Source organism: Centrocercus urophasianus, unplaced genomic scaffold (genome assembly GCF_019232065.1).
Source record: "Centrocercus urophasianus isolate 14NV4802_14NV808 unplaced genomic scaffold, USGS_Curo_1.0 seq_15, whole genome shotgun sequence".
In the NCBI taxonomy this organism is placed as follows: domain Eukaryota; kingdom Metazoa; phylum Chordata; class Aves; order Galliformes; family Phasianidae; genus Centrocercus; species Centrocercus urophasianus.
Window position 1 is genome coordinate 20,221,241 of NW_024884697.1, and position 27,367 is coordinate 20,248,607.

Here is a 27,367-nt window from a genome sequence, read left to right on the forward strand (position 1 = left end):
TTGTTTCTCTTGAAGTTTGTTTTGCAGAATATTCAAATATGAAAAACATGGTCTCAGGAGGACATCAGAGTGTAGTACATTATTAGTGTTTTTCCCTCACTTCAGAATTAGTTTGATAAATATTGGGACACTGCTAGATATGGAGCATTATCCACAAGCTCTGATTTACTGATGTCTCCAAAAATTCCTTGGTCTTGTCCCACACTATATAAGAGTAAGGAATGGAAGCTCTAATTCACCACAGGCCACACAATGTCACTCAATTATTTTTGTGTTTATACCAGTCCATAGGCCTATCAAACTCATAATCACAAAGAAATTATGTATACTCTACATACCTTCTTAAAATTTATTTGGAAATTTACTCTACTTATCTTCATCCATGATAAATAAGAGCAGACTGGTGCATCTTTGGAAACCCTGGAGAAGTTCAAGATTAAAAGCAGCCTCTGTTTTTCCCTTGCTCACAATTAAACCCTTCTGTATGGGAACTGCTGAGTCACGGCCTGAACCTCTGATTAATCACCTGAGGTGAGCCTTGAGTCAGCCAGAGGAGCACAGGTGAAGGCAATTCACCTGTGCTGCCGGAAGGGGTGGAGCCAGGCTCCACCCTTCCTGGACCTATTTAAGAGCTGGCTACCAGAGGGGATGGATCTCTTCTGGAGATCCCCTCTTTTGGTATCTTCTGGTGAGCTCAACCCAAGGGTAAGCTCTTCCACTTATTCTCTTTTGTGATCGTTGTCTGTTTGCCTTACTCTCTTGATTATATTGTAATTATAACATCTTGGTTATACAAAATTATAACATCTTGGTTATACACCTTCATTTCAGCTTTAAATAAACTTTTTTTCTCCTCAATGAAATCCTATACATGAGACAGAATAGTTTTCCTGAAGTGAGACATATGGGACAGATATTTTCACCCCTTATTATGGTTTGCAGTTTAGGAATACATGGACAGAAGGGAAATGAAGGGCAAGGGAAGTTTGCAGGCCCCTCAGAAGTGTTTAAATGCCCATAATTGAGTGAGTTGGGACTCAGCCTGAAGACACTTCAGAAAATCTTAGTTATGCAATAGGAATAGCAAGTATTTTCAGCTTTCTCAATCCTCACCTAAAGGAAGCATCATCAGAGTAAAAAATACCAGTGTCTCCATAGATGTGTATGTAAGAGCCCTCATCTTCCTCAGCTAGCAGTCTGCCAGGTGCCTGTAGCACGTCCATTTCACTAGCCACATTTTATTTCACTGGCCACTCATTTTACTGTGATAAAATAGTTATTTGTTTATTGCTGAGACACTGTCTACAACTCAGCAAATTGCATACAAAAATGTAATTTAGGGGCCAGTAATTCCAGTAAACAGCTTCATCTGTAAGAAAGTACTGAGGTCTTAGCTTTAGCATTATCCTCATTCATCACAGCTGAAAGTAATGACTGTATGAGAGCTTGTTACTGTGGTGAATCTAACCAATTAATTTCACACCGATCATTGTTCTTTTGCACAGTAGTTAAGTTTACACCTTCTTGTCACAGATCATCTTCCCGCTGTTCAACAAGCACCCACTTTTCCTCTGCTAATGCCTTTCCCATGCCAGACTCAGCAATGCAGTTTGACAGCTTTATTTTTATAACAGGGTGCAATTTTAAACATACCCCTGGTTCTTCTTTATGTATTATTTACAAACTGCACATCTCTGACAGAGAAAAAGGAAAGAATTCTGTTCTGTGCTAGAAAATTTGTGACTTTCGGTGCTGATTCAGCAGATTTCCTCCCACTATTTCCCATGTGAGCAAATTATTCAAGAATTTTTCCTTTATTAAATCTCAAGATAAGACTGTCCTTTAAATTGTGCATAAAACTTCCATTCAGATACTAAAATGCTGGCATTGTTGAATGAAGCCTGTGGGTTTGGCCAACACTCCTCTTGTGGGTTTGTTTAACACTAATCACTGCAGTCACGTGTAAAACCACCTATCTTGTATAAGAAGCTGCCCTAGTTTTCCTGAACACTGTCACTCTAAGAAAAATACAGCATATTTAACACAATATAAAGGCATTTTGGCTTCTCTTCTTGTCAAATAAATCATCTCTAGAGGCAGAAAACAAGATGTTCTCCTGCATTGCTTTGGAGTATGTGTCAGGGGAGGTAGTAGTAAAGAATGTTTTCCCTAATCCTTCCCTGTTCTAAGCCTCCATCCCTAGGCACAGGGATATCTAAGAAGAACTGTTAGTCCTCTGTATTTGCTTCCAATAGTAAAGCTGCAGAATGGAGAGTGCATCTTGTAACTATTTTTTATCATCTAAAAAAACACAGACAAAAGCAGGACAGATAGTTTCCTTCTCCTCTCCTGCCTCAGCATATCCTATCACGTTCCAAACCTGCCTTGTTCTCCCTCTTTTGCTCGTCCTTGGCACAAGATGTCCAAAAGGGAGATATGGGAGTACCATTTGTCCTCTTTCCTGTCAGGCAAACTTGTTAGGGGGAATTAGTACAATGCAGAGTAGCAGAAAACAACATTGCACGGAACTGACCTAGAACTCCAGTGTGATAGCTATGATACGTTTAGTGTGAAAGCCCATAGAAATTTGCTCGGTGACCTGCTGGAAAGTTTTGTAAGCGATACTTGTCAGAATTCTGACCGCCTGAATCACTCTGATTGACTGAAAGTCAGGATAAAGAAGAAAATTAATTGAAGTGCTAGGCTATAACAATCTGTATAGCACTCTACCATGTAGCACTCTACCAGTGACTATCTGCTCCTCATTAACAGCAGCCAGATATCTGGTGCATTCCAACCATCCCATCGTAGCTGTAGACAAGCATTACATCTTCAAGGCACTCTCTCGGCTTTTCCTTTCTGTCCAAGAGTGGCCTAACCCCAGGGGACTGTGATCACCTCTAAAAGAAAGAAAAAAAAATAAACCAAAAGGTCTGAAACGAGTGTGATTGAATTGCAGTCACCCTGGTTATCCATGCTGTTGAAGAAGAAAAGTGTCCTGTTCAGTGAGTTTTGAGGCAAAAAAGATTAAAAATTAATATATTTTGTTATATAAAATACAGGGGAAATAACATCTTTTTAAAAGTTATCTCTTGTTAAATGCATGGGCAGCTTGAAAGGAACCAAATTTAGTCTTGTAGCACGTATTGTATAATTCCCATGAGCAGCTCTTGAAAAGAACATTCTTAGTCTCACAGAAAAGAAATAAAAAAAAGCGTATCATTTTGATGCTTTTCATTACAATGCAAGCTGAACGGCAAAGATGTTTAGGCATGTACTTGATGACAGAACATGCCCTGCTAAGTTTTAATGTTCTGAGTCTGACTTAGATCTAGTGACTTAGAACTAGTGTTTTCCAGTGCAAAGAAAATGTGGTTTTGCATCAGCACTTATGACAATTAAATATGCATTCAAGCCAAGAAACTTAACAATCATTGGTTCACTGATCATTTAATTTGTTTCTCAGGAGTCACTTAAAATAAAATTAAATTGTTTGCTATGAGGTTTACGATTCTGATTATTCTGAACTATGCTAGTTTTCTTCTTTTCACTCTTTTCATGATCTCCAGTGGTTTTCTCTTTCTTTTGGAATTTATTTTAACAGCTTTTTTTCTGAAATAAATATCTCAAGTCTTCCACTTCATCACTTTCAATTATACTGATGTATTACAAGGCTAGCTTGCTCACCTAAAACATTATGAATTACTTGGGAATACCATAACATTTTTATTATAGGCAGAAAACAATTTCAGTGCCAGATAATTCGGAATTTAACATAGGTTCTTTAGTTAGTATTTAATGCCCCTGTGTTCCTATTCTAATTTCTCTAGACTGATAGTTATTAAAGACGTATTATATGTCTATTACTGTATTTGAAACAGAGAAATACAAGATAATGTACTGAAAAGTAATGCACCAGGACTAAAACATATGGAATCTCCAATAATCACAATATGAGTGCTGGGAGTTCTAGCTAGTGTTGCTTCATAACCATTCAGCACTTAGAAAAGACAGGAGAAAAGTGATGCAGAAAGAAGAGGCTTATGTGACAGAAAAATTCACTAAAGGCAATATTATACGTTTATTAAAGTTCTTTAATACACTGGTGATGGCATCATTCTGAAGATCCCAAGATTTCTCCTGGTTGAAGTGGAAACAGAGCTACTTCCTTTCTCAGATTTGTCTGTGCCCTGATTTTATTCCAAAGATATTTAAGCTCTACGGAGGGAGCCTTGCAAACATTACTGAACTTTTGCATCACCTTTTGTTTTTAACTTTCGCACCATTAGATGACAAAGGCTTTGACAAAGGGTTCTAATCCTTACACAGCTGAATACGGTATTTCAGCATGGATTGATAATGCACACTGTTCTTTGCAGTCACCAATAAGGTCACTCGTGTTTTCTTAACACAAATTCATTAATCCCACCTAACTTATGTCTCATAACTGAGGCACATAAATGAGCAGCCATGAATTCCAGTCTTCTGCAATAGCAAATGTGAAGAAATCAAGAGTGCAACATATCTTGCCTGGCTCCCAATTAGTTTCTATTTATTATAGGGGCAGTTCAGGACCACGTGGTTTCTAGCTTTATTATCTATGCCGAGTGACCAGGAGAAGTAAAATAAAAGTTTCTAACTGCACAAAGCATGTTTGAAAATAAGTCTGCATGAGAAGACATGAAGCCAAATCTAACAGCAATTCAAATTATAACTCCTTACTAGTAGCTCTTAACCATTCTACTGCAATCTCTCTCTGGCTTGTTCACCATTTACTTTATTCATGTTCATGGACAAAACACTTTATACTCATTTGATGCAGGAGCAAATGCAAAATTATTTCCCGGTCACTGTCAGAAATTCTCAAGAAATCTGAGAATAATCTAGGGATATCATCTGGTCTTCATCTTTCTACTTAACTACTTCCATTGATGCTCTCTTCCTTCCTCTTTGATGCAAAATCTTCTCATCTTCTTTCTACCCAGAACATCCCCCCTTTTCTCATTTCCCTTCATATCCTTTAATCTCATCCTCCATTCATCTCACCAGATTCTTCTTACATCCATAATCTGCTACATATTCTCTGATGCCTTGTCTGTTGTGCAACTTTTGCTGCCACGCTTCTCAGGACAAGTAAGCTCTTTTCCCTAGCATCATGATGTTATGTCACTCATCTCCACTCACTTGGGGCATACAATATTTATATTCATTAAACAATAAGTGACAAATTTCTTACAATGTTATGTACAAATTTGGTACACTCTCCCAGGCCATGTTGCAATAGGAATTTTATCCTTTTTCCCACAGAACATTCATTTTTTAGAGGACTTTTTTTGTGGAAGGATAGCTATTCACATCTATACAATACAGAAGTTTTAAGCTGGCAGATTTCTAAATAAGCTTTTCTTCTACTGATATGAGAATAAGAGAGAAACTTGCCTCAATAACCTGCAGTTAGCTTTTGTTAAATCCTCCACCCACCTAAAGTGTCTGCAAGAACATTTTCAAAGGTCAGTGCTGTAAATAGGCTGTGCTAAATGAATCCATTCTTGCTGATAGCAACCTCAAGTACTTTAGATGCAACATCAGGATGAATTTATCTCCTCATTTTGAAGCATTTCCTAATGAAGAAGGCAAGATGGTCTTGTAAAAGGAGTCAAGAACAAAGCAGTTCACTGCACCCTTCTCCTCTCAGTCTGTTTGACTGGTAGTTCAGAATGCATTGACAAGAGATGCTGTGAAGGGAGTGCCTCACCAGGCAGTCCAGCTCCGTTTCATGGGAGCCATCTTTAAACTCTAATCCTGGACCTGAGTTGAGCTGCATCCGCAACCACCCTGCAGTCTTGTCATCCTGTGTGAGCTCTGTCACATAACTGTAGCCACCTAAAAAAGTTCAGAGTTGGTCTAAAAGTGCTCCCTTCCCAGCCAATGGCCATTTGTGAAAAGAAACAGAATTTGTAGGATAGCATAAGTTGCCCTGTGGAAGGGTCAATTTTTTCATACCTTCTATTGAAGGATCCTGTCTCAGCAAATACATGCTGAAAATGGAGTTGAGATTCTTTCAACCTACAGTGATGCCTAGGGATTCTTTAGTTTCTTCTCTGTGTTTATTCACTCTGCAATTCATCTTTCAGCACAATTTAAAGAAGGGTAGTTGTTTTTCTGCACTCAAAATGATGTTTTTATCACAAAACATGCAACAAACAAAAAAAAATTCATATGCAGGGAGCTCATGTGTGTTTTTGCAGCAAAAGCCATGAACATCTGACTTGAGACTCGTGCATTTTGCTTTAACATCTGACTTTAGATTCATACATTTGATTGTGTCATTTTACTTCTGATATTTCTGTTTGGCTAAATGTACTGGTGAATTGTCAGTGAGTCTCTATCTACAGCTGTGAATTTCAAGCTAAGCATTTAATGAAGCTATGCTAATATTTGTTCATCTGGTGTTCTCATTTAGCTTGGGTTGTCATTTATGTTAAGTGATCTCTCCTTGTGGGGCACTGTTCATCCATTCATTCCTTCATTCATTCACTATATCCATTGTACACAGCAAGCCAGCAGTTTAAACCTAAGTGGGCAAGCAGTTTATAGTCTTTAAGAAGATATAAGCATTAGCACATTGTGTTGTGGAATACTGATTTCCTCTTGGAAAACAAGCCAACAGGGAGACAGCCAGTACACTCACAGATAAATGGTGCAAACCATGCTCAGACTGTACAAGCACAAATAATAGCTCAGCTATTAGATTTCTTTTTTTTTTTTTTTCTTGGAAAATATGGTCATACCTATAGGGAACTCAAAGTTATGATCTGTGCACTTCTTACACTGATCACTTGAGGCCAGTGGTCTTTTTAAGATTTTAAATACTTATACCTTTAAAACTTATAATTCACAGGAAGAAATTTCGTGGAGCTCTACCTAAAGTTTCAGCACTGTAAAGTGGCTGTTGCCACTACAATGGTGCTATTACCTTTTGATGGGAATAACTTAATAGGAAGTCACCAACTTTTCACCTTCTTAAGCTTAATTCTTGAAAGGCAAGTGTGGGGAGATACTAGAGAATGTTTTATGATTTGCTGCAATGGCATCATCCAGAACTACATCACAAAATGTTAGGAAGTTTAATAGAGCATCAAAACTTAGACACGTGTGGCCTTTCTGCCCAAACTCTTGATAGTGTAGTCATGATTAAAGGTTCTTTTGGGAACTCAGAGCATTCCATAAACAAATGGAAGAGATCATAGAAAACAGGACCCTGAAGGATATTGAAAGCAGATGAACACTGACAAATACTGCCAATCTGTTTCTCCTCTTACTCCTCACAGCTGTTCTTCAAAGAGAAATAACTACGTAGAGAAAAGAGTTTGTACCTTTGTGATGGAGAAAGCTATGAAAGAAACTAGGAGCCCAGTGTTATGAACAAAGAGAAGTTAAATTTATCTAAATGTTTATTTGAATATAAATCTCTTCAAAGAATTATAAGTGGGAAAGATTCTGAGCCTCTGTTAGCCAGTATAATTCTCTTGAAACCAGTGATAATTTAAATTAGCTGAGCCACTGTCCTTAGAATTCTGTTTTCTGTTTCCTATTACCAGAGTAGATATTGTACTTGAAGTATATTGTCTGTTCCCCACCTCCCCCAAACACATACTCTGCTTCTTTTTTTTATTTATAACACTGAAAACTTCAGAAAAGAAAATATTTCCTTAAATTTTATTTCTGAATTACCTTTAGTTTCCCTTCTATAGAAAAAGAGCTTTCATGTGTTTTTTTCTCCTGCTTCTTCAGAAGATAACTTGGAGACTTATTCTGGAAAGCTTCTGAATAGTGACAGGAGGTGGTGATGATTTTGTAGTCACAGTGATTGATATGCATGGGCTGAGGTGCCTGAAGGTGCTTAATTCCTTTCAAGGTAAGGCTCTCTGCTTATTTGTCTTCTTTACTGTTTTCTGTTTTCTCTGGAGAGTGCTTTTTCTCTTCTTTAAACCACATAATAAAAGTATCTGCAACTGAATAATATTTTTGTGGACATCATGGCATCCAGCCTGTAATTTAATACTTAAGTTTTCCATGCCTTATTTGAAAGAAAATGCAGCCAAAGGAAGACAATTTTTTATTCTCCTCCCTACTTTCTCTGCTTTATACACATATTCATTCAGAGAGAGAGAAGAGCATTTATATTTTTCCTTCCTGTAAGTACAGACGTTGAGGACTTTTTATTCTCAGTTTCCACCTCCAAGGATAGACTTCTTATAGGCTACCCAGTACTATGTCAAAAACAAGGAATGCTGAACTGAACCAAACTGTCAGCACTCTCACGGCCTTCCAATGAGATGTAACTGTAAATTTTTTTTAAGACTTTGGCCCTTGAAAAGAGATATCAATTTCATTCTTTCCTTAAAAGTTGATGTCAGTTTCTATAGTAGCAATCAATTTTTATATAAATTCTCACACTCACATTTGTCCCTCATTGGCCGGAATTGTGTCCTAAGGGCCAAGGTTTTTAAAAAATGCAAAAATGTGGAAAAGGGAGGAGAAAAAGGGAGAGGGAGGAGGTGACTGTCACAGTTCATGTTAAAACCATGCTAGTTCTCAGAAGAGAATGTAATACTTTTGGAGTCAAAAAAGAGCTCACACAGAAAGAAGGGCATAAATCTTTGGCTTGATGAATAACTCTCTCTCAAAACCAGTGCCTCCCAGGATGCTATTTGTCTTGGATGTATTTTGCATTAGACATTCAATGGATGAAATGTGGAGCCAACCAAAGGAGCAGACTGAAGTGACAATGAATGCCCTGCTCTGGAGGTTGTACTCTGCTTTTTGTACCACTTTCATGTTCCCTTACTTTGACACTCTCTCCTTTTCTTGTGTTTTCTGTTGCTCAGAGGCACAATTTCAGTGGGTATTAGTAAGATCACAACCTACTCTTGTTTACATACAGGTGATAGCAGCATTCATCCGTAAGGTAGGCTAGGACCACCTGAATGTGGAAGAAGCAAAAAAGTCTGTACACTTACATTTTTCTAATCTTTTGATCATTATTTTTATGATGTATAGTGTGAGATACTCTAAGTCAACCATAAGAAATGCTAAAGAGAGGACCTGAAATTCTCAGTTTTGTATTGAGTCAGAACTGTAAGTTCTTATTACTTCTTGAACTGATACAAGGGTGACTCATCTGTACAACTGGAATTAAATGGAGATAAGGCACTGAGAGACTCTCCTCTTTCAAACTGGGGACTGTTCTCTGCAGTAACAGTAACCTAGCAGTAACTCAGGAAATCTCAGAACATTAGTAGCCCAATAACTGGTAATTAATAAGCAGTTCTGGCCTTTCAAGAGCCCCAGAGTAGTTAATCAACACTTTAATGAATGAAAAGTTAATGTCTCAGATACTAAATATAAGCTTTTGTTGGAACTGGGATTTGGGGCTTTTTTGCCAGGAGACAAACCTGCAGTGAGGGAAGAAATAAATAGTGTTCTGACTAATAGTGTTCACACTAACATGCTCTGTAAACCCTCTCACTGAGCACCACATCCAGATCATTTCTGCCCAGCACTGGGTGACCAATAGCGGTTCCCATGTGAGGAGCTCCAACATCAACAGAAATGGTGGATAACCACGAGGTGGGCCAAGAATAACTTCCAAATAGGAAATAATGATATAACACAAAGGCAAAATTGCTGCTAATAGTTTATAAGTAAGCATAGTTAACTGCATTTATTTTATGATTGCATACAATCATAATTTCCCTGCATTTTGCTAAAAGTTTTCATGTGACTCGTTAGGAAGTTGCCGACAACAGTAGAGCATGTTTGATCTTATGAATTTCTTACTCAGATGTAAATGATAAAATGATGAGTGTCCTTCTTACATGAATTTTGCTTTCCCCTCTACTCTGCAAAATATACCTGAAAGCTTCAATTACTTAAATTACACTTAGTCAGCTAAAGCTTTCCTCTGTTCTTTAAAATGTTTACTGGTTGTTTTAGTTGTTTGTCCAAAAGAATGTTTACAGCATAGAATTTATTCAATAATATTTAGTATTCTACTAAATATTTGTCTTTCAATGTTTCTGTATATTTAAAATACAAGGAAAAAATATCCCTTAGAATCAGAAAAGCTGTCCTTTTCTGTGCTGACATTTATTTGTTTATTTATTGGTTACCGCGTTCTTATGCAATTACTTCAGACAAGGGAAAACAAGGCTGTTTCTTGAGATGTGAGTAAACTGATGATGTCAAGTGAATATTAATTGGTTATTGAAGCATGACTCTTTAATTGCCTCTTTATATGGAGACCACATAAATGTTGTAATTGGTCATAAACTCCAATGGAGGGTGCGGCATCCGTTTCCTTTCTTGTTGCATTATTTTTTTTGACATTACTGTTCCTTTCTGTTGCCACTGTGTTGATGGCCAAAGTAACTCACTGGAGCTGAATAGAAGATTTATACTTAGTAAGCAGTAAACAGTATTTAGGCTCATAGCAGTTATTGTGTGTTGGTTTTGGTTGGTTCTTTCCAATTGCTTTGCTAATGAGTCACTGACCAAGCTGTGCAGATCACAAATGAAGGCTTGCCCTTGGCAGCTGCATTGCCAACTCCTTGCACTGCCTCAGGTCACTATTTTGTTGTCTGCCCTTCAGAGCTCCTTTTCCAAGATTTCCCAGTCTGACTGTGCGCTGCAGGCACTTTTAATCACTTTTAGTGCCTGGGAAAACACTCCTAAATGAGATTTTCTTGAAATTGCCACTTGCACTAGTAACATTTCCTCACCTTGCTCTTTCACAGAACTGGAAATGTTCAAAATAAAAACTCTGTGTACAGGCAGCTCTGTCTTCTTTCTTCAAGATAATGTCATGAATGCACTGTGGGTAGAGGCAACAAAGGATCTACATCCCTAAGTAAATTGCTAGTTGTGGAACAGGATTCAGAAGTCAGCTTGAGGAGATATAGGAAAAAAACCCTTAGGTCTTTGTACTTGAATTCCTGCTGCTCTCCAGGACCTATATACACAAACCAGCACTGTAAGCAGTCATGCTTTATATTTGGAAAACATATATCAATATTTTCTTCCGATTTCCTTTTTTTATGACAAAGACAAGAAAAACACACCATTTAATGGAGGTGGTGTGACAACTTCTCATGGTATACTATCTGACTAAAGACTATTTCCAGTAGAAAACTATTCTTTAGACATCTTTTCATATTGAAGGCCTGTGGCATATAACCACTATATAATTTTCCACACTGTCATTTTCCAGCTTAATTCAGAGTTTGTCAACCATTTTGTATAGGCAGACAGATATATTTAAAAGTGCACACATTTTTAATATTATATTTATAATCTCAAGAAAATGACTCTCTATATACTGTTTTTTCTCATTTTTTTTCCTAATTTTTCTTCAAAGTAGTAGTATTTCACAGCTTTGTCTATTTGACTTTCTGTGTTTCTTGCATTTTTGAGGAGGAAGGAAGGGGATCAAGCCCACAAGCTAATAAAATTTGTTCAACAGAATGTTATTGGTCAGATTACTCAAATCACATCTTCAAACTAAATGTTTGAAATCTTCAAACTTGTTATCCAGACAATATTTAGGCTTGACATAAATATTAGAATAAATGACAGCATCCTCTTAGATTTTTAATTTTATAATCATAGAATCATGGGATGGTTTGGTTTGGAAAGGATCTTTAAGATCATCTAGGTCATCTAGGTCATCACCCCCTGCTATAGGCAGGGACACCTCCCTTTAGACCAAGTTGCTCACAGCCCCATCCAGCCTGGCCTTGAATGCTTCCACAGAGGGGGCATCCACAGCCTCACTGGACAACTTGTCCAATGTATCACCACCCTTACAGTAAATAATTTCTTCCTAATATTTAGTCTAAGTCTACCCTCTTCCAGTTTACTAATTTGTGAAGCTTCTCTGAAAATTCTAGAGAATGTGGGAAACTCAGGTTTACTGCTTACGATGCTAGCTATTATGTTTCAGAAAGAGGGGGTTATAAGGATTTGTGTTTCTTCAACAGTAATCATGTACAATTGTAAAGATGGAAACAATTGACAGCATCATTAAGCTGTAACCAGCATTGTTGTAAGAGGAGATGAAATAGATTCAGCATCATATTACCTAATAGTAATTAAGCTCTGCTCTAGCATATTAATATTTATCAGTCTTACATGATGCTGAACTCAATTTGCTTTTTATTTGCCTTGTAAAAACACTCTAGCAAACTGCGTTTGGATCCGGATTTAATAACACTGTTGAAAATAAGAAAAATTCACATACCTATAAATTTTTGTAACATTTTTGCTTTTGCTTTGGACTCATTAATTGAAGGTGATACTGGCCAAAGCCTTTTTTTGTCTTTAGAAATTTAAAAATAACCAATTTTCCCAATTAGCACATGGTTGTCATCCCTGCTGTATATTTCAAATGCATTCATTTATCCTGTCTTAATTTGATGCTTATAATCTCAGTACTTCCTTTGCAGATAAGCTTTGTAGAAGTGACAGATGTCAAGCAATACTCATGGAAATCAGTGGAGTCACTGTCATCAGAAACTCAGTTGCCCAAGCACAGACATTAATGTAAGGTGAGATGATGCAGAGTGCCCATCAAGGCCTTCAGCTGCTGCCTCAGGAGGGCAAGAGTCCCATGGGTTCATTGTTCTACCATCATCTCCATGATTTCTCCCAGTATATACCCTTTGGCACCAAGATTGACAATAGCTGCCTGTCTTTAACTGCTGACTTCACCCTCTTTGATCTATAAAAGGTCTTGGGTGGGGAAGAATCTAAATATCATTCATTCTGTGTGTGTGTGTGGCTTCTGTGCAGTCTGTTGGATCATTGCAGAATTTAATAAAGTGCATGCAATTGTGCAGTGCGACAGAATTTTGTTCACTGCATTAAAATCAGTGTACACTGTAAATCCCCAGAATCTCTTTGGCACAGCTTGCAAGGCTTTACGTTTCAGAGAATTGCTTGAGATCTATGTCAAGGCTTCTGACTCGGAAAACATTGTATAAATTTCGGGTGAAATAATGTGTTGTGTTTCTGGGCTTTTTGTACCTAGATCACTCAGTTGTGATCCCAAATTCAGAAGCCAGGAATCTTGACAAGTCTTTGAAAGTTTTCTGAAACATGCAATCTTATGTCTTGGGCAGAGAATACTGCATCATTCAGTCACTTTTACTGTCATCTTTTTCTTAATGTCTTCCTTATTCCAAATGCTCTCTGGTGTCCAGTTTTGTGTTTCAAAAGAGGACCAGAGAGGCTGATGATGCAACTAGTCCTATAGATGTTGATGTTCTTGGCAGAGTCTAGTCAAGTTTGTGCTGCAGACAGGAGTAAGTGGGAAAGCTCTCGAAACAGCCCCAGATGCAGACATGAGAAACAGAGGTGCCTTCCAAGGTGAGAAGCAGAGGTGACGCTGTTGTATTCATGGCTCTAAACCTCAGCAGGAAAGGCAGATAATGTTTCCTCAGAGACTGTCTGTGGAGACATTCAGGAAAGTTCAGAAAGATTAAGTGAAGCTATAAAGGTGAATCTTTTAAGTAGAATACAGAAATTAAGAGCAGTTTTTTTGAGCTGAAAGAGCACACAGGAAGACAGGAGATTGATTTCTACCTCTGTCTCTGTCAGTGACCTCTATGATCACCATGGTCAGCTGTTGCCGTTGTCCTCTCAGCAGAAATGTAGATAAGTTATTTGTCTGCCCTGAAAACAATTTGAGATCTATCTAATATTATTATTGAATTGTATTAGACTGTTTTATGGATGCTGTTATTCAGAAATGACTGTGCTTTGGAACCTTTATGAGGCATTCCTGTCTTGTACAGTGCAGAAAGGACAGAGGACTAAAGGCCATCCTATTGGGAAGGCAGTGTTTACTTCTGACTAAAAGTTCCTTTGGTAGACAGTGGAGACTTCATTGGTTCTCTTCATTTTCTCCAAAAGCAGATGCCCTAGAAACATCATGTAACTCATGTCCTAAAACTACTCTTTACTTTCCATTGACTGTAAAGAGCATCTGGAGTGACCAACTTATAACTCACATCTGACATTCAGTGAAATAAATACTACATTTTAAGTTAACTTTCCCGAGTATCTCAATATGCTGACAGTTCCCACAGCACTGAAGGTAATGCATTTTTCCTGGAAAGTCAGGAATCATTTTGTTACTTTCCTTTTTAACTCCTCCAATAATGCTAGAAAATTAGTAGTTGTTCTTAACTATTTGAAAGTTGAGTGTTTCGCCTTTCGAAACTTGTTAAATTATGTAATTATTCTATTCTCCCCTCTGGCCTCATTCAAATTTATCAGTTTTCCCACTGTGATAGGTTTCTATATGTTTCATTTATCCTTAAAACCAAGTAAAAGAAGATTACTCAGCAGACGTAACAAGATTGAACTGTAGAAAAAAAGATAGTACATTTTTCACTTTTTTTCCATTAGTTCAATTGGACATAATGTATAATATTTCAATAAACTGCTTCATTATTGTTCCCAAGCTGTATCCAGAAGTCCCAAAGTGTTTACAATTGGAGTGCATATCAATATATTGTTCCCAACGATTGTGAAAAGGTTACCATCAGTTCTCCTGGTGCTGGAGAGAAAAAATGCATTTTCCCACAGCAAATCACAGACATATCAGTTATTTTGCTCTTTGTAGTCTTTTTTTTTCCTCCTTCTTTCATAATATTTTCCTGGGATTTGTTAGCAATGCTTTTGGCTGCAGTGCAGGACTCACAGGTCTGCAAATGTATTTTCTCGTAAAGACTGTGTGCCTGTACTCCCTTCTACTGACAACTCAACTTTCATTGGAAAGTGGGGACTCCAACTATATTTTTTACTTATCACTTCTACTGTAGTGTCTCCTTAAGGGAAAGCATTAGGGGTGTCAACAGAGAGAGTTTCCAGTTCCCATACTGAGCAAACAGTTAAACTGTGAAAACAGAGGAAACTGCCCAGAACAGCTACAACTTGTTTTTATATTCTGTAGTTCATCACATTCTGTGTGATGTAAATTTACTACTGTTTTTTTTTGTTGTTGTTGTTTTTGTTTTTTTTTTAATGCTGTTTGAGATGAGGTCATGCACTTGACTTCTTTTGTCAGCTGCACTCTCCTATTTCAATTTATGTATACTGAGATACAAAAGTTTTTAAAAAGAGTTGTAATAGTGGAACACATGCTATTAAATAGGTTGTATGACAAGGGCTCAGAAGGAGCAAAAGAGGAAAACCAGCAGCCAAATTCTCCAAAGATAAAACATTAGCTAAAAATGTGAGAATTCCCCTCATTGCAGTGTCTTGCCAACAAGTCACAGATGTACAACACATGAGCAACTGAAAAAGTGATTATGAGAGTTATAATGGCAGACCTGAATCCATAATGCATAATGCATTCATCCCAAGGTGCATTTGTGCATCTGTTAAGGTATTTTACAAGTCACGTAAGAGCTTTTAAAACCTTTTTTTCTTAATTGTTTAGCTCATTTGCAGCATATAATTGATGTTTTGTATTTTTGTCCATATTACTTTCTGACACTAATACATGACATAATGCATGAATACATTTTTTTTTTAGCCACTGAATTACAGTGACAATTGTTCCAGTTTCTGTTTGTGATTCATCCTTTTGAGCTCCATTGTCATTTCTGCATTTTTCTTTTTGTCCTCTTAGCTTTTGCAGACTGCCTGCAACACTAAGCTGGCCCTAGTAAAGCATGAAATTGTCTTGTTTCAGTGGAGGCTCACATAAGCCAGTATGTAAAGTAAAGTAATTTCTGTTCTTTCTTTTGTCATACAAGCAGTATTCTCTTCAAAAATGTCTTTGATCTCTCTGACATTCAGTAACATCCATACAGTTCCCTATTGAGCTTATTCCTTCCCTTACCTATTTTATACAAAATGAAAACTGAGATAATTCTTGATTTACACTGGTGGGAGTGAGAAGAGATTCTGGCCAATGATCTTTTTCTACTCTCACCTCTCTAGGTGCTGCTCATGCTGATTTAAACAACTGCTGAAGTTGGTCTCTTGCCATCTGAATTCTAATTTTTCTTCCAACACACCACATCTGCTTGCTGTATTTACTGAGAACACCAAGTCCTTCCTCCCATCTTTGGCCTTGAGAGTTAAAACTTCTCTTGCTTTAAAAAATATTTGGTTTTACATTTCATGTTACACTTTTTCTAATACAATGATTCCAAATTGCTGAACAATGTACAGGCATTTATACCAAAGGCACATAAAGTGAATAGAAAAAGTTGAATGATTAGAGCGACATTTTACATTAGTATAAAATATTCTAGATGTGATGGGACTTAGTGGAGACCCTATCAGCTTGAGAAACTCATTTCTACACGGGTAGAAAAATAGAGCTGTGTGATTTTCCATCTGTAACCTTCCTGAGCTATTTGTTCCTACAGCTGTGTTACCACTAGTACAACACCATTCAGACAGACCTTTATCCTGACCAGAATGCTGTTTTCTGAGTTAGTTGCCAACCCTTTGTTTCAGTCTCCTCTAAGGTACAGCTTTTTTTCCCAGCCAGTGCAGATAATCTTCTCTGTTTCATACTTTTAAGCTTTGTGAATTATTTTCTTTAATAAGAACTCTGGCAGATAAGTCAGCCATGATTTATTCTGTATAATATTATAACAAACTACTTTTATAAGCTGATACTTTGCCAGACATTTTGTGGTTTCTAGGTTTGAGTTTATCTATGTCCACCCCAGTGTAAACTGGGTCATTACAGTTGATAAGCGCATGGGTACAACTAGCATCTTTGAAGAGAGAACAATATGTGAAAGTAGCTTTTTGAAAGGTGATGAGTAAACTGGGGAATAAAATTTGAGAATGCATGAAATGCCACTTAAATGAGTCATGGCATAATGAAGGACAAAAAAAAAAAGCAAGTGTGAAGCTATTTGGTAGACTAAGGTTACTGGACGACATGACTGAAAAATCCCACTGCTCTTTTGGCATTTTAACATTATGGAGAAGATGGATAATCACTGCAATTTATATGCCCAAGGTGAAACGTAGCAATTTGACATTTCTGAAGAAGAGGAGGTTCAAGGGGATCTCATCAATTCATATAAATACCTGAAGAGAGGTTGAAAAAGTGGCAGAAACAGAGCCCCACTGGCCACATTTCAGTGGTGGCCAGTGACAGGACAAGAGACAACAGGCACAAACTGGAAAACAGGAGATCCCTTTTGAATATCAGGGAGCACTTCTGTGCTGTGATTGTGATAGAGCATTGGCATGGGCTGTCCAGAGTCTCCTCCTTGGAGATCTCCAGAAGCTGCCCAGATGTGGTCCTGGGCACTCTGCTCTGGTTGGGCCAGGAGGCCTCCAGAGGTCTCTTCAAACCTCAGTCATCCTGTGATTCTGTAAAATTCAATTTCTTGTGTTGAGTAGGGGCTGCAGCTCCTAACTCAGCATGGAGGTCTTACTCTTACAGAAGGCTGTACCAATATAAGCAGTTCCCCACTTCACCTTTTCCATCCAATAAGGCCTGTTCTTTGGCAAGAGCTGCTCTAAATTGTTTAACTCTAACTTGTCTTTCTTATTCCATTGTGTTGGAAGGCAACTAAGTACTAGAGATCTAGATAAAGCACCACACTTATTTACCAGCGTGGTAAAAATGGATGATTGATTGACAAATAAATTAATTAGTACTATAGCCATTAATTACTACATCAGACAAGGACAGAACTTGCAGTTCCTTTCAGTTTCTGGGAACTGAACAAAGAACACTGACACAGGGAGTGGGTGTCTCTGGCAGCAAGAGCAGAAGAAAGGCTGCTCCTTCAGAGAACGCCTTCATGTTTACTATGTGATGCAGTAAGATCTTTGCACTGGATGTTCTATGGGTTATGTCTGCATCATGGTGCCCTTATGCATCTTCTGAGCAACCTGATTTACCTGTCTGGTCTTCTTGCAATCAGGGCACACAAGGGTATATGGTAAAGAAAGGATGTTGGGAATTAATAAAAAGACTCCCTTGAACTTTCTGACCAAGTGTTTTTCTCAGTGGAATTTTCAGATGCCCAAATTACTATTAATATTACCCATCTGAGAAAGCCTGAGACCTAACTGAGGCAGGAATGTATCATTTTTGTTATCTAGGGATATGCAGAAGGCTAAGGGTGATATTCAGTGAAGTTACTTCTACAGTTAGAAATCCGTATTTCCCAACTAATACTTCACTGGGTAAAACAAAGAATAAAAAGAACAAATTACTTCATAAAAATATTTAAATATATAGAGATTAGTATCTGTCTTAACTTTGTTATTAATCATAGTTTAAATGATAATCTCAAATCCCAAGGTGTAGGATATATCTTTAAAGAAGTTTCACAAGTTCGCTTTTTATTATATCATTATACAATATATAGTAATCTTATTTGCTTGAAAATTGTCCTATTAAAATGCAGAGAATAACCTGAGTAACCCCTGTGTGAACCCTGATCCTTATAATCTTGCGATTTCTAATGCTTCACTATACTCTTCCTATAATCTTTATGACTAACAACAAGTTTCTTTGAAACACGTTCTGTCCCTTCTATCTGTGCAGATCTCTGTTCCTACAGAAAATACACTTATCTTCTACCTTTTGCACAAAGAGTGTGGAGCCACTGCCTATATGCTGCCTGCACTTTCATTGATGGATTAAGTGTGTTACCCAAGCCACCAGGTCAGAAGTGTTCTCCCAAGCCCCACTGCCTTTCTAAGCTTCACGTCTGGAAAGTGGAGAATATGGAGAATGTTCTCTGACATGCAGGCAAGGCATATAGTGAATTTTACACCACCAGCATCTCTCACAGACTGCTGGAAAACTGTTCTATGGAAAATAATTGCTGTAAGAGCAATCCATCAAGTCAGTTTGGAAGGATAATGTCCTCATTTCGTGTGAATGCTTGTCTGCTTGAATAGTTTTATCTCTTCATTCTACTGTCCTTGTACATTTTTTCTCCTCAAATCTTTGTTATGGGTCATATTTATGGAATCTTTTCCCTTTTTCTTTCCTGGAATACTTAAGATGATGTCTACTAGCCTGCTACATGCCACCTTTCCTTTAGTATCTCTTGACTGGAAGAGTAAAGAATGGATGTAATGAAAAGTGTGGAGTTTTAGAGTAATAGGGAAGTAAAATTAGTTCTATTGCTTCAAAACAGAGGAAAAACTAAGCGCCAAATCGCAGACTCATGAAATCATAGTCATAGAACAGCTCAGGTTGGAAGGGACCTTGAAAGATCATCTGACCCAACTTTCAAGTCCCTCTGATGGGTGCAGGTGGAGCACAGTGCATTGGTGCTAATAGGTGGAAGCAAATCTTGTCCCACAAAGTTCATTTGGCTTGAAGCTAAAGCTTAGGATTTGGCTATCATCCTTCTGCACAGCTTTCACAAGTCTGAAATTGGCACAGCCTCAGTCTCCACTTCTAGTCCCAGAACAAGATTTTGAAAGCAACATAGCCTCTTGGATTTTTATCGTCAAGGAAACTGGGCCATTTCAAGACCTGTTCCTTAATAAATTACTACTAACTGCCAGCTGTTAACAAACTCAGCATTGTCTCTCTTCTGTACAAACAGCTGTGTTACAAGAGAGAGAGAGGGAAGGGCTTGTTACAACCCCATGGTTCTGGTGAACTTTGTACGCTCTGATTTGTGAAGAATTCATTGTTTGTATTTAAATGGAACATGAAAGTGCTGAAATAGAAAAGAGAGCAAGTATTAGTTGACCTTCAATATTATGATATGATTTCTTACTGCGTAACAGAGATTAGATCCTGAACCATTCAAAAAAGACTTCTTATGTCCCTGAAGACAATAAAGACCATGACAGAACAAACATGGAAAAACACATTTGTCTTTTTAGTACTGAGTTTACAAGGTTAGTAATGTAGTCTCTGGGAACAGTATCAATACAACCAATAGATACAATACCTCTTCTGAAAGTCTGCAGCAACGGTCTATTAACATTAAAAAAAAAAAAAAAAAAAATAATGGGGCTTCACTAATTCTCCTGTGTACTTCAGTTATTCAAAATTGCTCAGCTATAATGCAACACTTGGTTGCCAGGTCAGTCTGGGAATAGTTATTATCACAAAATACATTTACATATGTGCATCAGTGAACAAATTTAATGATGTTGGGTAGTGTGTTAATAAGTTGTACAAAACGTTTTGCTACAGGCTACAATGAGGTGGGCTGGGGATAGTAGGATAGAAAAAAAAGTATTGAAATTTGGCTCAAAAAAAGGGTTTGAAACACAAACATCTTCTGTGTCACTAGAAATGTACTCTGCTGGCAAATACAGACATAAAGAGAAGCACTTTGAGGCACCATCAAGGGTTTGTTAAAATCTGGCTGGACATGGAAGCAGAGCCAATTTATAGAGTGCCAGTTGGCAAGCACAGAGATGTTTATTCTGCTTGATAAGCATCTCCTTAGTAACTCCATGAGACAACAAATAGGATTGATGAGCAGCATGTGGGGAAAAAGGTTGAGCACAAGAATGGTGCGACATGGTGAAAGTTAACCAAACATTAGGAGCAGTACATTGAAATAAAGGCTGTAAGGTTGCTTTTGGCAGGAGGATTCAGGGTAAATACATTAAAAGAGAATAATGAAAAGTATGCAAGGAAAGATAATGGGACAAATTAGCCTGCATTTCACATCCATGCTTATTCCTCTCATCTTGCTAAAGTCAAATTCTGAATCAATTTTCTGACAGTTCTTTATTTGTTTTGCTATTGATTGAGTGCCAGTAACTGTGAGTGGTACGTGAAAGAAAATGAGGTCTTTGTTGAGGTGCAGTACATCTGACCTGTATGCAAGCCATCATTTGTAATTACGGTTTGAGGGACTTCTTTGATAGTTTGGCTCCACCCTTACCAACAACTACTGTATTTGATGCCATTTGCCAATATCCCACAAAGGACGGGTAAGAGAAAAATTAATTAAAGGAACTCCCCATCCCTGAGATAGAGTTGCATAGGAAACCCTAACATTATCAGGGAAAAACTTTATTGTTGATCACAAATCTATAAACACCTTGATTCTCGTTTAATACCTCCCCTTCCCAGACATGTTCACTTTCAAGCTTTCAGGAGAAATATCAGATGAGGTAATGCTGACTGAAATGATCAGCAACAGTAATAGCATAGGGAACAGAATTTTAAATTCCTTCCATATATTTAATAATCTCCATTGCTGTCTAAGGGAGCCAAGCATATTTAAAATTGAATTCATAAGACCTGATGCATAAGATGAATATCCTATGAGGTCACAGAGTACAGTTATGATTATCTAGTCTGACCTTTTGAATAACTCAGATCCTGAAGTTTCATCTCACTATTCTTATACCAAACCAGTACCTTTCGATTACACTATGATAGATATTTTGGAAACACATTCAGAACAGATTTAAAGAATATAAGTGACAAAGAATCAATTGCATCATTAGTAAACTGTTTCTGCGGTCAATTACTAAAGCTGATTTGTACAAAATGTCGACAGAATCATTACCCCAAAGTGCACTCTGACAAAATCATAGAGCTTCATAAAATGTAGAAGTTTTGCTTCAGATAAGATGAGAGCTTCAAGTAGATGCATTCGAATTTTTTGTTTTGAAATTATTTCACTAGTAATTATGATTTTATCTAATATTAAACCAAAGCAAAATAAAAATGTTCCATCATGAATATTTTATTTATCAAGAAATCAGAATTGTTGGATTTCATTGAGTCAAAAAACATGTCTACATTCTAATGAATATTTGATTCTCTAAATTGTTGCCACCATTTATTACTCTCACAATTAAATTACCTTGAAATCTAGGCTGATCTTGAGCTAAATTGACTTCATCTCTAGATAGAAGATGTTATTATTTTATATGCTGGTATGCCTGAGGATCAGCTACTAGGATCCTCTTTATTTCTCTTTTGTGAATATTACAATTCTTTAAATTTATCCTGGAAAACCGGATAAACTGAAGCTCTCCAGACTTTCACAGTAAGGTATGTTGTTCTCAACTTTTAATCCTTATAGCAGCTCTTTTAAGTTCTTTTGGCATCCCTTGTAAGTGTGACTTCATTATTTTAACAACTACTGAACTATAGACACCCTTCTACATTCACTTTATCGTTACTGCTTTAACATCTAACAAGCTTCTGAACTCTCTTCAGTTATGTATTAAGATTTGTGCAGTCAAACCTAGGGAGCACTGTAACTCGTAAGGATGTCTAAAATACATTAGATGAATCATGCCTTAGAAGTGCACACTTCTTTTCATTGACTATCAGTGAAGCCTTGATGATTGATCAAAAGTGGACATCAGCACTTTAATTGTGGGTGGGATTCATTCCTCTGCACGAAACCAATGTCTTGGATTGGTTGTTGGCTAAGAGACATAGAGTTTCTAAAACTTTCTTTTAATGGCATATTATATTCAGAACTCTTTTCCCTTCTTTGTGTGAGTTGAAAACATAGTCAAAGGAGAAAATGATGACTTACCCACCTGTAAGAGTTTCTATTCCTTAATTAAAATACTTTGTATCTATGTCAAGCACTGACTCTGTTGGGGCTAAGCAGAGGTTAAATAGCAAAATTAGTATGGAAATTATAATTTAAATTTAAAGCTCACTGTGTGTCAGGTGGGAAAACTCATTTATCATTTAGAATTGTAAAGACACCTGTAAGTTGTACTTGAAAAGTGAGTGGGCATCTACTGTTCTTGCTGCTGCTTTTACAGCACTTCTCTTTCTACATGTGGACACAGCATTTGCTCTTTATGGAAAGAATAGACCCCTTGACTCGTAGGCTTGTTCCTATGAGAAGGCCTCCCTTTCCACAGCCTTTCTCATTTTGGCTTCTCTAAGGAAGGAGTCAGGGAGCAGCCAGGTTGGACGGTGAGGCAGGAAATGTTTGGTCTGATCTCATTTAAATCATTCTTCTCTAAATAAAGCACTTCATTTCCTATTTACCTTCTCACTTTTCATTTCTCATTATAAAGTCTGGAAACTGGGTTTGATTATAACCATGAAGCGACTAAAGTAATGGGACTACAAGCTAGGGCCTCTAAATTTTCTGGGATAAATAGAAAGGTAAATAATGTTAACTGTTGACTGAGAAGTCACTTGACAGTCATTATGTTCATAATAGTCGATAAAGGAAGAGCCAAGATTCTAAACTGAGTAACTTCTGTGCAAAGAATTGAGTCTACTCCATACACAGAGGAATTAGAGGACCAGATGTTTTGGCATGTTTTGAACTGACACAAAAAGAGGAAAAAACTGTACAGCTCACAGTCATTTGAGCTATGCAGTCATACTGTCTCCATTAGACTTAAACTTTGTTTGTCTTTCATGTCACAAGAGAATTATTACTTAGTTGAACACAAAAAGGGCTGATATTAAAAATACCTTAAAAATATCTATAGTCTTTTTAATTATTTCTAGCAAGGATAATTTATATCCTTCTATTTCACTTATTATCTAATAATACCTATAAATAACCTATTTTCAGTGCTTTTTATTGTATTAAAAATATTGTATTAAAAGTACAGATTTAATGCATTAGATCATTTGCTTTCTTCTATTATGTCCTCAACAGCCAATTCACCCCAAGGCATAGATTAAATAGTATCCCATGGTGATATTCCTTTCTTCTTTGTTTATATCATTTCTTATGGTTTTTCATGTCCGTCATTCTATTTAGACCATTATACTAATCTAATTTAAACAAAGAAGTTGTACTTTCCAATTTCTTGTGGCATTATATGTGGTATCTTGATAAAAGAAATGAAAAATCTATTTTTTGCTTCTTTTATCAAAGAATGACTTTTATCCAAACTGTACCATATTAAATTTGTAAGTGAAAACCTAGACTGTGCTACATTTTAGTAGATATTTCATGCAAAGCACTGTAAGAAGTAGGCATAGAGAGCAGGATTTTGAGATAACCCTTTGAAGTACCCTACAGTATTTAAGATTATAATGATACCCAAATCTGTCAGGAGCAGTGAACTACTTCTAGAATTCCCATGCATTGCTGGACATGGAACAGGGCATGATGTCCTAGGACATCTTGAATGATGCTAATATTTACATAAGTGTTGGACCTCTACTTTAGGAAAAGTTGATCTCTATAGTCCATCGACTGTGCTAACTGAAACTTCATTAACTTTGACAAAGACTAGACACTTAATGGATGAGATGTCTACATTTAAATGAATTCCTTCTACCCTTTTTCAAAAGCAGTTGTCTAGGCTTCCACAGTTGCCAATAAAGTAGCATACCCGTAGGCAATCCACCCAGTATAGACCCCAAGATTCACCTCCCATGGGCACATCACTTAAATCTACTTTGGTTTACATGCCATAGAAGTAATACGTAGTCATGTAAGCAAACAACCTTTGGCAACAAATACTGTATCTAACTTAGGTGATATGTATAGCTATGTATTGATCCCCTCTACAGCAGTAATTTCACTCTTCTCTGATTCTGAGCTGTGATGCTGTACATAAGTAATCATGTTCCAGAAGAGTCCCATCTCTACTGATGTGTTGAGGGATGGATACAAACAGAACATTGTTATTCAGGTCAGTGTTTGGATGTCTTATCAGAAAGATCCTGCTCTTACTTTTTTACATTGTCTCTACAATTAGAAATAAATGAATAAACACTACCAAAAGTGCCAAGTCACTGCTCTTGAAAAGGATTTGTTACTTTTTTTTTTTAATTTATTTTTTGGAATTACCTGCTTTAAAAAGTAGTAAATGAACCTAACATACAATATTTCAGCTCTGGATGTATACTTGTAACTTTTAAGCATCTGTTGAGTCTGAGAAACAGAATTTGTACCTGATGCAAGACCTTGTACCAAGTGGCTGCATCACAGGTTCAGTGAATTTGGGAATGGCACAAGGAGAAGTGAGGAAGGAAGCAGATCAACAATTTGGGGCTATGAAATACTTTATCAGTCTAACATTTGCAACACATACTTTAAAACAATCACATTTCAGAGTTTTTCATCCTTCTTCCTCTGAATCCTCCTCCTCTTTCCCCACTTTCTGCTTAAGCCATCTATTATCTGTAATAAAAATTCTTTTAAAAAGCTCCTCCTAAATGGGAGGATGATGCGTAGCAGTCTGGATTTAATATTTTTAGTGAACTAAATGTTATTTGGCTATTGGCATGAGACTGCTGACTCTTCATAAAGGTCATGCTGAGGCTGGACAATCCAGTTTTTGTAAAGCATTGACAAAATAAGAATATTAAGGAATTATACATTCCAGTATTTTTACAGTCATAAATGATTGCATATGCAAAAGTGCAAATCTACAATTAAAAGCAACTTTGAGGCATATATAAACCTTGTGTTTATGTTAGTCATAAAATTCATAAATAAAAAACTCTAAAATTAGTTTTAAAATTAAGGATCTGGCTCCTTTGGACTTTTACCATCTTTTGGAAAGCTTTTGCTACCTATACACAGAAATTCTCTAGAATAGCTTTCTACAGAGTGACAAATGTTTTTGTTTGCTTATTTGTGTTTAATGTTATTTTAACTCATATAGGACTGTTTTAGAAGCTGAAAACGTATTTTAAAATTGAACAAAATGAATTCAGAAAATTCATTCAGAAATATTTTTGCTTTACTCTGAATTAGTCTTTAAAAATTATTGCCTGTGGGAGCCTGAGGAATTTGTCCTATCAAACTCACAGAGTTAACATTGGTTTAACTGAAGAACAAACACTTTCTGTGAACAATAAAACTTGGCAAAGCAAAAACAAACAAACAAAAAAACCCAACTTGGTGGGTAGTGGCTACAAAAGAAGCATCAATATACTATGAAAAACATTCTCATCTTTTAATGGGCTAGAAATGTTGATTTCTGCTTTCAGAAATAATTTAGTTCTGTAACACAAAGGAAATACATGCTCACAGTGAAGACTTCCAGCTCCCTTTTTAAAATGCATGTAGTGTCACTGCTGTCGCACACCTTTGATCTGTTCGTGGTTTGTTGTCATGCGAAGTCTTTTGTAGTTGAATAAGTACTTTACCAATAAATATTTTCAGAAGTGCTCTGCCATGGTTGACTGGATGGCCTGAGACCAGATCACATTTTAAGAAGCTTCCTCTGTCCATTTCCTTCTGGATGACTGCCTTGGAGAGGCATTGCATTCGTAACGATGTTGAGCTATTTTGTTGGGTTAAAATGTCTGGAAAGATAACTCATTTGTGAAATTAAGGCTGTCAACAAATGAAAAACTTACTGTAACAGCATCCAACCCCCATCTCCCTTTAATTATCAGACGATAACTTGTCTGTGTTTTAAATGTGGGCCTTTAGATCTGTGCTTGTGAAATGTTTAATATTCACTTTATGCTGCCTCAGTAGCAGACCTCCACAGTTATTGGTAAAATGAAATTGCTTTTGTTAGCATTTTTTTTAAGTCTGTGCAAAGAAGTGAATCATAGGGAACCTACTGACATTTATTTTGACTTACTAGAGAAATATTTTTGAAGCACAAAGATACATTTTCCTGAAAAAATGTCAAATCTAAGTTTCTGTTACTTAAGTAAAAGCAGCTGAAAGGTAAAAACAGTGTGAAAAAGCTAAAAGAGCTTTGAAGAAAAATAACACACCTACAAAGGAGTATTTCATCAGTAGGGAAGGACTGTGCCTGCTTTGTTCAACTCACCTTTATCCAGTGCTGGGTCACATCATATCATGCATATCACAGAAAACATCAGACAGCAGCATAGAACATCAAGCATTAGTGGGGGCTCTGCCTGCATTCCCCTATTTCCCCACATGTGACCACCCTGAGGGTGCTTTGAGGTGCAAAGTAATTCCCCAGCATTTACTCAGAAAGATAACCTCCCTCCTCACACCCTGCGGTTCCCTGCACTGTCCACAGTAATGATAAAAACATCTCTTGTTTCTTTCTGAACTCAGCCTAGTTTATATAAGCCTTTGTGGAAAGAAGGAAAAGGAGACTTCCTCGCGGGGTATGAAGGGATAAGTAGAATCTGTCCCTCAGACTGTGAATCTGGCCTGTATCTTACTAGAACAATTTAATCTTTCAGCATGGAAATGCACTGCAGAAAGGAAATCCAACCTAAGTCTCTGTGGAAAAAGAGATTCAAACAAGAAAAATCAATAAACAGGTATTTCTGTCACTATGAGCATTCAGTGGATGCTGCTTTCTATGTGTTTTCTTTTGTTACTGTTGGGAACAGAAATAATTTTTTGAAGACTCTTACATATGTAGATAAAATTATGTAAATCTGCATACATACATACAATCTGTTTGTATACATATACAC